The sequence below is a fragment of the Crinia signifera genome, chromosome 4 (genome assembly GCF_055691185.1).
Source record: "Crinia signifera chromosome 4, ASM5569118v1, whole genome shotgun sequence".
Lineage (NCBI taxonomy): Eukaryota > Metazoa > Chordata > Amphibia > Anura > Myobatrachidae > Crinia > Crinia signifera.
This window is the reverse complement of record NC_139220.1, coordinates 107,158,138-107,171,968: the sequence shown is the minus strand read 5'-3', so window position 1 is coordinate 107,171,968 and position 13,831 is coordinate 107,158,138.

Here is a 13,831-nt window from a genome sequence, read left to right as displayed (position 1 = left end):
CGTTGGGTGCCAACTCACGAAACTTCGCGAAGTTGAACCGAGACAACGCATCAGCTATGCAGTTATCTACCCCCGGGACGTGACGCGCCATGAAATGTATGTTATGCTGCAGGCAGTGCAGTACTAAATGCCGCAACAGACGTACGGCTTGGGGGGATGAGGTGCGCTGGTTGTTAATAGCGTGCACAACACCCAGGTTATCGCACCAGAACACGATTGTCTGGTTCGCTAACCTCTGTGCCCATAACCCCACTGCCACTATTATGGGAAAGAGTTCCAATAAGAGTAAGTTAGCAGTGAAACCTCTGTCGACCCATGACTGAGGCCATGGAGCGGCGCACCACTCCCCCTGGAAAAACGCCCCGAAACCTGTGGACCCTGCGGCGTCTGTGAATAGCTGAAGCCTGGCATTTGGCGCTGGTTCAGAGGGCCAGAGCAGTTCACGGTTAAAGTTCACCAGGAATGATGCCCAGACGACCATGTCGTCTCTGATTTCCCTGGACAACCTGACCATGTGGTGTGGGTCCCGTGTCCCCGCTGTGGCCCTCTCTAACTTGCGGCAAAACACCCTGCCCATCGGTATAACACTGCATGCGAAATTCAGGGAGCCCAGTAGTGACTGTACCTGCCGCAGTTGCGCTTTCTTACGCGGCAAGCATTCCCTTATGAGCCCCAGCAACTTGCTGACTTGGCCGCCGGGAGGCGACAACAGCCGGCCGCAGTATCGATCTCGATGCCGAGATACGAAATCACGCATGTGGGCCCCTCCGTCTTGTCCGCCGCGATGGGCACCCCAAGGGTTTGGAACACCCGAATCGCCGCGGACAACACAAAAGCGCAAGTGTCTCCGCCTCCAGGTCCCACAAAGAGAAAATCGTCCAGGTAATGTGCCACCCTGGGGCACCCTGAGGCTTCCTGGACGCACCAATGTAGGAAAGTGCTGAATTTCTCAAAGTATGAGCAGGAGACGGAGCAACCCATGGGCAGACACTTATCGAGGAAAATCCCCCCGTCTAAGCGGAAACCCATAAATCTAAAGGATTTTGGGTGTAACGGGAGGAGTCGGAAAGCGGACTCAATGTCCAGCTTTGCCATTAGGGCGCCCCTGCCGAACCCCCGAACTAATGCCAGTACCTCATCAAACAGCTGGTACTTGACACTGCATAACGCATCGGGGATGGCATCGTTAATGGATGCCCCATGAGGGTGAGACAGATGTTGTATAAGTCGATATTTCCCCGGAGCTTTCTTGGGCACCACGCCTAACGGCGAGAAGCACAAGTCACTCAATGGGTCAGAAGCGAATGGGCCAACCATCCTGCCCAACGCCACTTCGGCCTGTACTTTCTGTCTCACCACCTCGGGGAACTCCATTGCCGATTTAAGGTTCCTGTGGGACACTACCCTGACATCCTCTGGAATTAGCAAACTAAAACCGTAACGAAAACCGTTTAACAAAAACGAGGCATCCTCCCTGTTGGGGTAGGATCGCAACCGCAGCTCTAACTGTTCTATGACTATGGGGGAGGGGGCTTTACTTAGCGCCAGCGCTGTGCTCGCCCCCCGTGCCTAACTTACAGGACTTGGCCGGGTGGTTGGCTCCACAATTGCGGCATTCGTGGCGAAAACGGCATTTCGCACCCCTGTCGCACTTGGAGTCGTTGAACGCAAAACACCTGCCTTTGGCGGCGGGTTTGGCCGCCTTCTTCCCCCCAAGAAAGGGCTTCTTGTGTGTTGCGTCTGCCCCTGTGTGGCCCTTCCCAATGACCTCCAACCAAATTTCCACGTGCTTAAGGCCCATGGGCATTACTCGGGTGCCGTCGTGCGTCAGACGAAACTTGTCGTCATAGTCCCTCCACGCCGAGCCCTTGTAAGCTATGAACGTCTCGTTCACCAAATAAATGTACCTAAGGACATTGTTGTATTCCTCAGGCCTGGTGTCGAGGTAACAAGACCCAAATATGAGGAAGCCCTTCAGCCAGTTGTGAAAGCTCCTGTAAGGGTTTTCCCCTGCCCCAGCAGCTTTCCTGGCCTTTTCGTGCTCCTCCTTCATTTCGGTCGTCAACATAAAGACGTCCACGAATTTCCCCTTGGCTATTTTGCCTTTTATGCCCCTGCGCAAGCCGCGTGATACCGCTGTGTTGCTGCAGTGCACCATGTCAGTGGGGGGCTGTGTTTTCTCTGCGGATTTAGCCTTAGGGGCCTGTTTGCTACCACCCACCTTTTTAGCCACTGCACGCGCAACTAACCGGGCTAGTTTACGGGGGCGCCTACCGGTATCTGACCCTTCACTGCTACCAGATGACTGGCCAGATGTGGAACAAGCAGAATCAGCATCATCGTCATCATGCTCACCATCACCCGGTATGTCCTCTGCCCCAAGAGACCCGGCAGCCTGAGATGTTCCTGCAGCGGCTCCTGAGGGGCCCGATGTTGCTTCAGCTGCGGAAGTCAGCGTCGTGCGTGTCGTTCGCCGCTCCTGTTCAGCTTCATGGTTGCCATCTCTGGAGGGACGTGCTGCCTCTGGTACCGAAGTCTGCTGGACGGCCGACACCTCGGGAGAAGCAAAAAGGGTTAGTGAGGCATCTGGGACCCCGGGCAATACTCCCCCCCTACTGTGCTGTGCGACTACGGCAGACGTAACGGTGGCGCTGCCCGCCGCCTGGGCCCGGGATGAGAAACCCTGTGTGAAACTACCGTATGGGCCCGGCGGGTACTGCGGGGGGAATTGCTGTTGGCCTGGCCAACCCTGGCCAAAGTAGGTGGGGTAATGCCCCGCCGTACCATGGCCCTGGAAAAATTGCGGACATGGGCCCGCCGCTTGGGGGTACCCCCAATGCGGCTGGAGGGCCTGCTGCATGCTGGGGCCCTGAGCAGACAGCGGCGGGTAGGGCCATTGAGGCGTAAGCTGCTGTCCTCCCAGCGGAGGAAAAACAGGTGGAAAACGGGGAAATGACCCAGGGTATGGCCCCTGCGGTGCGTCCCCGCTGTGTGCTGAATGGGCCCCAACAGGGGAGCCCCGGAGGAGGGGGAGCCCTGGCCATGCACTAAACCCCCTATATGCAAGCTTATGGGGCCTTGGGCTAGCATAGATGCTATATGCCCAGCAGGTGGCGCCAGAGCACTGTGAGAGGCTCTGAGGCCCCCTGTGCTGTATTCATGGCCTCCCACTTGCCCGGGCGTCCTAACCCCCCCATGTATGATGGGCCAACCAGACCCTGAACCAGGAGTGGAGGGGTGGAGGGAAGCCGCCGGAGTTGAGCTCCTGCACGGCGTGACGTCACCCCCTGGCCCCGCTTGCGGCTCATCACACGCCGCTAGGGGGTTTATCGGGGAGGGGAACAATTCGGCGCTGCTCGCGCGAGGCGTTGCTGGCGGCGGCGGCGCGGGGACCGGAGACTGTGCAACCATGTGCACACCCCGCGCCCCGCCCGGCGTCTGCGCCCTGTGGCTGGAGAGGTCCAGCGGCGAGTCAGGCGGGGAGCCGCCATAGACGCTCGCCGCTGGTGTGATTGATGGGGAGGCAGCCGCGGCTCCAGGACTTACCTGACCAGGCTGAAGCCTGGTACTGTCCCCGATGCCCCTGGGCGGTGGGCATCGGGCTGATTATGGTGTAAAAAAAAGATTAAACTATTGTTTTTTACTGTGGCACTACAAGTGCCAGCAAGCCTCCCCAGCAAGCTGGGACTTGGAGAACCACAAGTCCCAGCCTGCTGGGCAGTAAAGGGCCCGCTGGCACTTGTAGTTCCACAGTTAAAAAATAGTACAATAAACACACTGACACAATGAAAATAAAAGTTTAATACATACATTACACACATACTGATACTTACCTTTCTTGATCCAGTAGGTAGCCCTGGTCCTGATGTCCTGTGTCGTCCTCCAGGTCCATGTCGGCTGTCTGCGTCGTCCTCCAGGTCCATGTCGGCTGTCTGCGTCGTCCTCCAGGTCCATGGCGTCGTCCGGGTCCGAAGAAATCCATATTTTAGCTGTGGAAGGAAATCCTACTCACCTGGTCCTGCGCTGAAGAAGTCTTCTCCCTGTCCGACGTAATCCAGGTAATGTTGAAGCTGTCGCCGGTCCCCGCTGTCTCCGCTTCGCGCTGAGGAGAGATGCTGAGATATTTCATACTCGGCGCCTCTCCTCAGAATGAATTCTATTGGCCGCCTAGCTTCCAATCAGGAGCCGTTTTTTGTTTCTGCACGATTTTTGTCATGTTGCCATGCTGCACATTTCAGCTGTCCTGATGAAGGAGCGCTAGCTCCGAAACTGTTGACGCACACGCTGATTTTTTTTCACGATGTTTCTGATGTGATTTAATATATCTTTTTACATGTTGAGTGCCGCCTCCTATTTTTCCACTCACCTGGATTAATTCGTGCGTATATTATACCTTGTGGAAGGCACCTCCACCATCTCCTCCAAGTGCCGGTCCTCATCGCTACATATATATATATATATATATATATATATATATATATATATATATATATATATATATATATATATATATATATATATATATAAATAAGGCCCTTTGTCCTGGGAGCAGCATGGGCTGCAGTTATATGTAACATAGTAACATAGGTTGTTATTTCAGTCTCAAGCACTTAAGAGGGGATACCCCGATTTTGGGGTATCACATTTACTCAGCGCCCCACTAAGGGGGCGTGTCATGATCCACCCAAAGGGTGGGTCTAAATGGAGAGATTGTGAAAAGAGATTGTGAACGTGGCACCTAGAAGCGTGGGTGTGTACTGCTACATCTGAGACGAATCTTTTAAAATGACTTATATCCAAATGTAGATGAGCCCTAAAGCAGTCATTAAGAGATACTATACTTGGTAAAGTGCTGGGAAATGGCGCTGATGATTCAATGTAAATGTATCTGTCTCTCATTCCTCTTTTCCCCAAAAATTAATATTGTAATGTGGTCTAGGTGAAATGAGGGAGATTGCTAGACTAATGAGGGAGAGAGAGAGATTGCTGCTATCAGGGAGTCACCTGCAGAACAGTGGTTGAAGTGGGCCGGTATACAGCTGTATGTCATACCGGCACTTCTTCGACCACTGACACGGAAGTGACTTTTATTTAATAAAAAAGTGTGCGGCAGGAGGCAGTGGAAGTGGCCAGCTTGTTGCACTGCTGCCGACAGATGTATGGAGGCTGCCTGCTGAAGATTTCATCCGCCAGCACCCTCCCCCTGCAAGTGGTGCCGCCAGTGGTGTAAGTACCGACGGTGCATGGGGTGCAGCTGTTGTGGGACCGGAGCCGTCTCCAGGGCCCGCTGCTCCCTTGCACCCAGTTTACACTGCACTACAGAAATGGCACTGGCGATCTGAGCCGCTCTCTCCACCCCAGACGCCGGAAATCTGAGGCGCTCTCTCCCCTGGACGCTGCTGGAGAGTGGAGACCGGAGCTGCTCTAACACACCCACCCCAGACGCCGGAGATGATCTGCTCAGCCCGCTCCCTGCCCAGCAGCCTTGACACCTCCATCCTCCAGCAGCTGCACCATGTGTGAAGGGAAGCAGTGCTTGGCCTGCCTTCTGCTTCTGCACAGGGGTGACTACCCTGTGCTTCCAGTCTGGCGGGCATCCTTAATTCCCGTTCAGGATTTCTCTGCTGCCAGTCTCCCCTTCACCCTATGCCTGGGTCCATCCATGGGCCTTATTCATTAACACCCTGCAGCTCATTACCCCACAGATATGTAAGTGCCTGGTGAGCCCTATACCCCCCAGTGTGTGACACCCTGTGTATGTAAAACTTTTGTACCCTCTACCCTGTTCCTCTGTGTATGACCCTCTCAAACCGCCATCATCTCTGGTGTATGTCCCCACGTGTGTGATACCTTGCCCCCCATACCACCCTAATCCCTGGTGTCCCCCCACAACCCCTGTTTGTGTAACACCTTGTTCCCCCTACCACCCTAATCTCTGGTGTGTGACCCCACAACCCCTGTGTGTGTTTGTGAAACCTTGTCTCCCACTTCTTACCTCTGTATGTGACCCCCCACACCTGGTGTTTGGACCCTCTTTATTCCCTATGACCCTGCCTGAAGCCCACTATTCCTGTGTGTGTGTGTCAAACCCTGTCACCCACATCCTTCCTCTGTGTGTGTATTATGACACCTTATACCTGCCAATCATCCCCCTCCCGTGTATTACATTGTGTACCCTCCTAACCCTGTGTGAATGTTTTCTGACAACTTTTATCCTCACACTACCCATGTGTCTGTCCCACTGTACCCCTATCCCTGTGCGTGACACCCCCTGTAGCCCACTACCCATGTGTGTCCCCCTGTACAAGGGGGCCCCTCTTAAAATGTTGCTATGGGGCCCAATTAGTTCTAGTTACGCCCCTGGGTGCCGCTCTCCCAGTAGAAGTAAGCAGCGGCACGCTGCGCTTACATCCAGCCACATGGCCGTCTGTCACACACAACGGAGATGCGAGTGGCAAGAGCCACAAAAAGGATTCCATCTGCCAGACCCTCAACAACAGCAAGCGATCCCTTGTGTCGCACACAAGCAGAGACACAAGCGTCAGGAGCCGCTTCCCCAATACCCAAGTCTGGTAAGCTTTAATATTAAACCTGAGTCCCCCATCTTCCCAAAAGTACTCCCCACCCTGCGTCCCCCTCCCACCCTGCATCTCCGCGGTCCCTGTCTCTGCCCCCCCCTAGCGGTCCCTGTCCCCCCGAATTTTGGCTCAATCTGTGTTGCATTATGTCGTTTTGCTCAATCTGTGTGGCAAAATGTGATATTTTTTTCTCATTCCATGTGACATAACATGAATTTTGGCCCAATCTGGGTGGCATGACAGGGTGGCATGATGTGAATTTTGGCTCAATTTGTGTTGCATAATGTGACATTTTGCTCTGTCAGTGTGGCTTGATGTGAATTTTGGCTCAATCCGGGTGTTATAATGTGATTTTTTTTTGGCTTATTCCATTTCATTTTTGCCTCATTGCATGTCTCATAAGGTAAATTTTGGCTCAGTCTGTGTGGCATAATTTTTGAAGTTAAGGGGGTCTACTATTGTGTTGCATAATGTATATAAGAGGTATATAGTGTGGCACACTACACAGGACCATGGCCCTTTAAAGTGTCCACGCCCTTTTCCTGGAGCATGTGTGCCTTTCGCGTGCGAATGTCAAATTCCTTCCCTTTTCTATACCCCCACTTTAAAATTTCCACTTCGACCACTGCTGCAGAATGCAGGAGGGTAGGCAACTATGCCCGGCACAGAAACAAAATAACTCACCCAAATCTAACTCTCTCATGTTACATCTGCCCCCCCTGCAGTGCAGCATGGTTTTGTATAGTTTGAGAACAAATATGTCCTGCGATCCGGTCTGAATTAGGCCCATGATGTACTTTACCACAGTGCAATACTGCACAGGGCTGCCTACTATAAAGACTGGATAATAAATACTATTGGTCTATTTTGTAAAATTGGTATAAAAAAATATGTCTAACAAGACTTTTAGGTATCAATGGAATGAGATTATTATTATACGGCCGACAAGGGCAGGGGTGTGGTCGTAATGGACCTATTGCTGAAACAGTGGTCAAAATGCACCAGGAAGATACAAATACGTATATACGTAATTCTAACTGGAAAGCATAGTCATTGAGTCACATGAGTTTTTCATGATATTTTTCTTTTTGGTCTTTTTCATGCTTTGCAATCCATGTAGACTACAATTGGGAATGCTACTCTCGACACGCTATTATTTTCTCCCTCCACGGCCTAGTGGATGGTAGGGCAAGAGATACAAAAGAGAGAAAAAAACAGAGAAAAACCCATGTCAACCTTTTGACTGTTGACCTAGCCATTGTCAACCTTCCATCCATGTTGACCTTAGGCGTGTCGACCTCTTTCAGGTGTTGACCTAAGCCATGTCGACATTCTGTGATCGACCCAATGCATGTCAACCTTAGATGTGTCAAGCTAACGACCTTATACCGTGCCAGGCGACTGATCAGTTTGGTGTGTGAAATTGCTGCACTGCAGGTGGGGCAGACATACAATAGTGGCCAGTATTTACCCTGCATAGAAAAAATATCACCCACCCAAAATTAAGGCCCTTATTCTGGTTGGCCCCCTTACAAGCTGCATCCGTCCGCATGGGCTCTCTCTTTTAGGTCACTTAGATCTGAGTGCACACTCAAGAGTAGCTGGGCGGGCAGCTGACATCCGATGATGTCAGCTACCCGCCCCCACACCCGCGGCATGGGAACGCCCAGCATTTTCATAGGAACGCCCATGAATCGCTGGGCATTCCCAAGGGCGCGACTATCTACCGCCGCCCCACACCCCCGCCTGCAGTCTTGTGTACGTGCACAGAAATGCGTTGGCGCCTGCGCATATGCACAACATGGTCCCCCATGCGAACGCATGGGGGAGGCTAATTAATTAGAATAACCCCCTAAATCTCCCTGAGGAGGTTGCATCTGCCCCGCCTGCAGTGCAGCACTGTTATGCCCAGTGACTCGCGATTCACTCTGTCTGTGATGCTAGCAGCAGACGCTGTAACGTCGCTGTAACGGAATCTGCTGCGCTATATAAGACAACGGAATCTGCTGCGCTATATAAGACAACGGAATCTGCTGCGCTATATAACACAATGTAACGGAATCTGCTGCGCTATATAAGACACGGTAACGGAATCTGCTGCGCTATATAAGAACCTGTAACGGAATCTGCTGCGCTATATAAGGTGCTGTAACGGAATCTGCTGCGCTATACAGGTTGAGTATGCCGTATCCGAATATCCGTTATCCGAATTATTCCGAAAACCATACTTTCCAGAAAGTGTAAAAAAAAATAGTTTAGCTAAAAACTCACTGGGGACATATGTAACAGCACTACTGAGGACATGATATGTAACTGGCACTATATATGTACAAGAAAATGATTGCTTGGCATTCAAATTCAATATCTGAGATAGTACACAACTTTTGTTTCATGTTTTGAAACCTTGTTTTTTGAACAAATAAAATATATTTGTGTGTATTTTATGTGGTAATAAAATATATTTGTGTTTATTTTATGTGTTTATACAGCATAAATGCAAGATACTTCAAAATACATCATTGAAATATTAAAATATTCCAAAATACGGAATAATCCGTTATCCAAAATTCTCCTGGTCCCCAGCATTTTGGATACGGGATACTCAACCTGTATAAGGTGCTGTAATGGAATCTGCTGCGCTATATAAGACGCTGTAACGGAATCTGCTGCGCTATATAAGACGCTGTAACGGAATCTGCTGCGCTATATAAGACGCTGTAACGGAATATGCTGTGCTATATAAGACACTGTAATGGAATCTGCTGCGCTATATAAGAACCTGTAACGTAATCTGCTGCGCTATATAAGACACTGTAACGGAATCTGCTGCGCTATATAAGAACCTGTAACGTAATCTGCTGCGCTATATAAGGTGCTGTAATGGAATCTGCTGCGATATATAAGGTGCTGTAATGGAATCTGCTGCGCTATATAAGACGCTGTAACGGATTCTGCTGCGCTATATAAGACGCTGCCTGTAACAGAATCTGCTGCGCTATATAAGGTGCTGACAGCTGTAAATAAATAAATATATATACAGATAAAGCTATATACAGCACAGCAGGGCGGCAGCAGAAGCCAGAGATTCACTCTCCCCCATGACCCCACCCCTCCCCTGGGCCCCACGAATCCCCCAAACCCCAAGTTTATTACTATGTAACATCATTAATTATCTGTAAAAAAAAAAAGAAAGAAAAAAAAGAAATCCACCTTCACCTTGAATAATGATAAATGATTGCAGCAGGGCCAGGGCGGCACGGGCGGCAGCAGAACACCTTCTCCTCCTCCAGGCTACAGCCAGCGCTTGGGAAGGCTGATGACGCTGCTGTAGCCAGGGAGTAGAGAGTGAGTCACTCCGCGTAGCAGAGGCAGGTGACTCTGGGAGGAGTCTGGAGTGTCCTGCTGCGCTGCCTGGAAGCCAGACCGAGCAGCAGCAGCACCAGCAATTTAGAGACTACAGAAGATTGGAGTGAGTCAGCTGCCCGGACGGTGTGCTTGGCGGCAGGGATCACGGGGCGAGTAGGACAGGAGGCAGGCGCCGGGCAGGGCAGCCACCGCGCACGCTGCCCGCCATTATTAGTACTATTGTATGATTGCAGGGATCATTTGTGGAGAAGGGGGGGCCGGCGGCGCCATTCGACCAATCGGCGCCCGGAGCATGAGCTCCAGTGGCTCCGCCCTCCCTACGCCTCTGCTCGTAGCGTCTCAGTCGTGTTGGTGTTTTGCGTCATATGACATATATACTATATGTACAGTACAAGGACACATCTGTAAACAGATCACAATGTGAGTGCTATTTAAGGTTCCGCCGAAGGATGAGCAGAATACCTAAATACAGAAAATCAAACATTTAAAAAATAAAAAAATCAGAGCTGCAGACAAAATGAGGCAGAGCGAGCGCTGTAAGGACAATGAGTTGTCAGCTGATTCCCATGTAAATCAGAATAAGATGGGTATAAATATGCAGGTGCGCAGACAGCCATACAAGGAGGTAGACACAGGAATTTGCATCACAGTAAATCTTCCTGCACACTATTTACACAGCATTGGGGGCTATTCAGACCTGATCGCATGCGCAAGGAATTCTGGCAATGGAATCCAGCAAATTATTTTTTTTTTTCAAAAATGTTTTTTATTGAGGTACTGTGATCAATAAATTACAGCTTTTTCTTGCATAGGTTGTACAGTGTCATTATTTCAGTGAAAACAGATTAATATCATAGATATATACTGACTTATAGCTTTGAGGTTAAGCTTGATATTATATTTTACCATCTATGAGTTCTATAATGCCATATTCAGTAGCAAAATATTGAGCAGTCTACAACTCATGTGATAGTACAGATATGGTCCGTTGTTATGTCATATCATCTACGTCTATGATACAAATATTTTAAACAAGATATTACGTTGAAACTTTATCTATTGATAAGTTTGCCTAATAAGGAATAATTAGTATTCTGTGACTCTCTCTCTCATCCCGTACCCCCCACCCCCCGACCCAATTTTTTAAAATGGTGAGATCATGTTATTCTCTCATCAAATGTAATGGGAGGGTCATTGGCCACTAGGCGGAGTAGATACCAAGATGTATTTTGTAAACTCTGGTGGATTTGTTGTCTCATATCTACCGACAATGTGGCGATATAGCTCTCCCATATTGTAAAGAATTTAATTATTTTGTGTTCCTTGTCCAGACTGACTTCAATCCAGTCCATCCTAAACAAGTGGAAGAGTTTACATTTGAATAAAGGAAATGTTGGAGGTGAACTAGAGATCCATTCATGAAGGATAGTTTTCCGTGCTGCTGCGCTTATTGCCAGCAGGAGGTGTCTAACCCCCTTAGTTATTCTCGTGGAGGATGATGTTATGCCAAAAATGGCCCATTCTGGTGTGAATGGGACATAAATGATTAATGATGATTCCGCATATTGTTTGACCTTTAGCCAGAATGATCGGACTATTGGACAGGACCAAAAACAGTGGTATAAGTCTGCGTTAGGTTCTCCGCATCTATAACACGAGTGGGATGTGGAGCGTCCCATTAGGAAGCTTCGATGAGGGGATAGGTAAGCTCCATGGAAGATGTTCAAGATCATCTCCGTGTATGTGGTTGACGATAAAACTCTACAGGATTTTATAAGTGCCTTGAGCAAGTCTTCAATTTCATACTCTGGAAATTTGGATAGCCACTTAGATATGCCACTATTGGACTTTGAGTGATCTAAGTCTGTTCTAAAGTATCTGTAATAAAGAGATATAGCCTTCCGCAAGATAGGGGGTTTATTCAGCAGTGCATCAATCGGGTTTATCCAGTCTTTTTCAGAGAGTACTCTTATTACTGATGCCACGTAGTGTTGCGCCTGCAAGAAGGCCATGGGGTATGCAGCTAATGTACCAAATTTCTCTACAGCTGAAGTAAAAGTTAGCACCCGATGTAGATCCTTATCGACCAAGCAATTCAGATTATTTACGCCACCCACCCTCCATATAGTGAAGGGATATGATGCTTGACCATTTTGGAAGTCAGGATTATTAATGAAAGGGAGTAAGAGGGATTTATGAGAATTTAGACCAGCTTTGTGTCTGACCCAATGCCATGTTCTTTTAACATTCCAGAGCAATGGGTTATTTTGTATGTGTTCAGGAACTTCCTGGTCATGGAGATGTAAGAAAGAAACTAGACTACCTCCATCCAACAGTTCTTTTTCCAGAGTGGTATTTGCATAGTTGTCTTGCCCTGAGACCCAGTCCGACAGATAGCGGAACATTGCTGCGTTGTTATATAGTTGGATGTCTGGGAAACCTACCCCCCCGTTCTCTTTAGGCTGTTGCAACTTTATCAAACTTATTTTTTGCCGTTTACCATTCCATATAAACTGTCGGAAGAGCTTATATATATATATTTTAGGTCTTTTACCGTAATTTGTAGTGGGAGAGCCTGGATGAGATACATTAACCTCAGAAAAGAAATCATTTTTATTAAATTTATACGGCCTAGGTACGATAATGGTAAGTTTTTCCAACTGTCCAGTTCCTCTGAAATTAGTTTAATGAGGGGGGTATAGTTGAGCATGTATAGTTTTGAGGTTTGGCTGGGAATTTTGACTCCTAGATACGTGAAACGATCTTTGGTCCATTGCAGTGATAGGTCTGCCATGAATGGACTCAATCTAGCCACTCCCCCTAGCAACAAGGCTGTTGATTTGTTTAAGTTTACCGCGAATCCCGAAATTTCTTCGAAGTGTTTTAGGATGTTAAGTATATGAGGTAGTGAGTCAATGGGATTGGATATGTAAAGGAGCACGTCGTCAGCAAAAACTGTCAACTTTACTTCCCTGGAGCCTATAGATATGCCTTTGAAGACGGGGTCCGACAGCAACACCCGGAGCAGAGGGTCTATAGCCAGTTTGAACAATAACGGCGATAAGGGGCAACCCTGGCGAGTGCCTCTCTGCAACTCTACCGGGTTGCTACTATTACCATTTACCATCAGCCTTGTCACGGGGGATGCATACAGATATTTGATGATATTAATAAAGAAGGAGCCAAAGCCTCTTCTCTGTAATATTGCAAATATATGGGGCCAAAGGACCGTGTCAAAGGCCTTGACAGTATCTAGGCTTAGAAGAACATTGTGGTGTGGTTGCATCGTAGAGGAGGCCGTTACTGCCGCTATGGCAGTCCTTATACCCTGAACAGAGTGGCGACCTCTTACAAATCCTAGTTGGTGGGGAGTAATTAAGTCAGGCATGATTTTTTGTAGCCTGTCCGCCATTATTTTGGCTAGGAGTTTAACGTCCGTGTTTAGCAAGCTGATCGGTCTATAGGATTCCAATAGTGTCTGGTCTCTATTAGGTTTAGGGAGTAGTATAGTGGTTGTATCTGTAAAGTATTGGAAAGGTGTATGATTGGTGACCAAGTCATTAAATAGTTCCACTAGGGCTGGGGCTACTTGCTGCTGCAGCAATTTATAATATTCATTTGACATCCCGTCGGGGCCCGGAGATTTGCCTAATTGTAATGTGGAGATTGTGCTCAAGACTTCATCTACATTGATGGGTGCGTTGAGTATATCTTGCTGTTCGGGGGATAGTGAAGGTATTTCTACATTTTGGAGAAAATTTGTGTGTTTTTGTGGGTCAAATGGTTGGTTCCTGTATAGATTAGTGTAGTAATCCTCAAATAAGTGAACTATCTCTGTGGTAGAGGTTATTAAATCAGTTCTTGTAGGGTGTTTGATTGCTGTGATG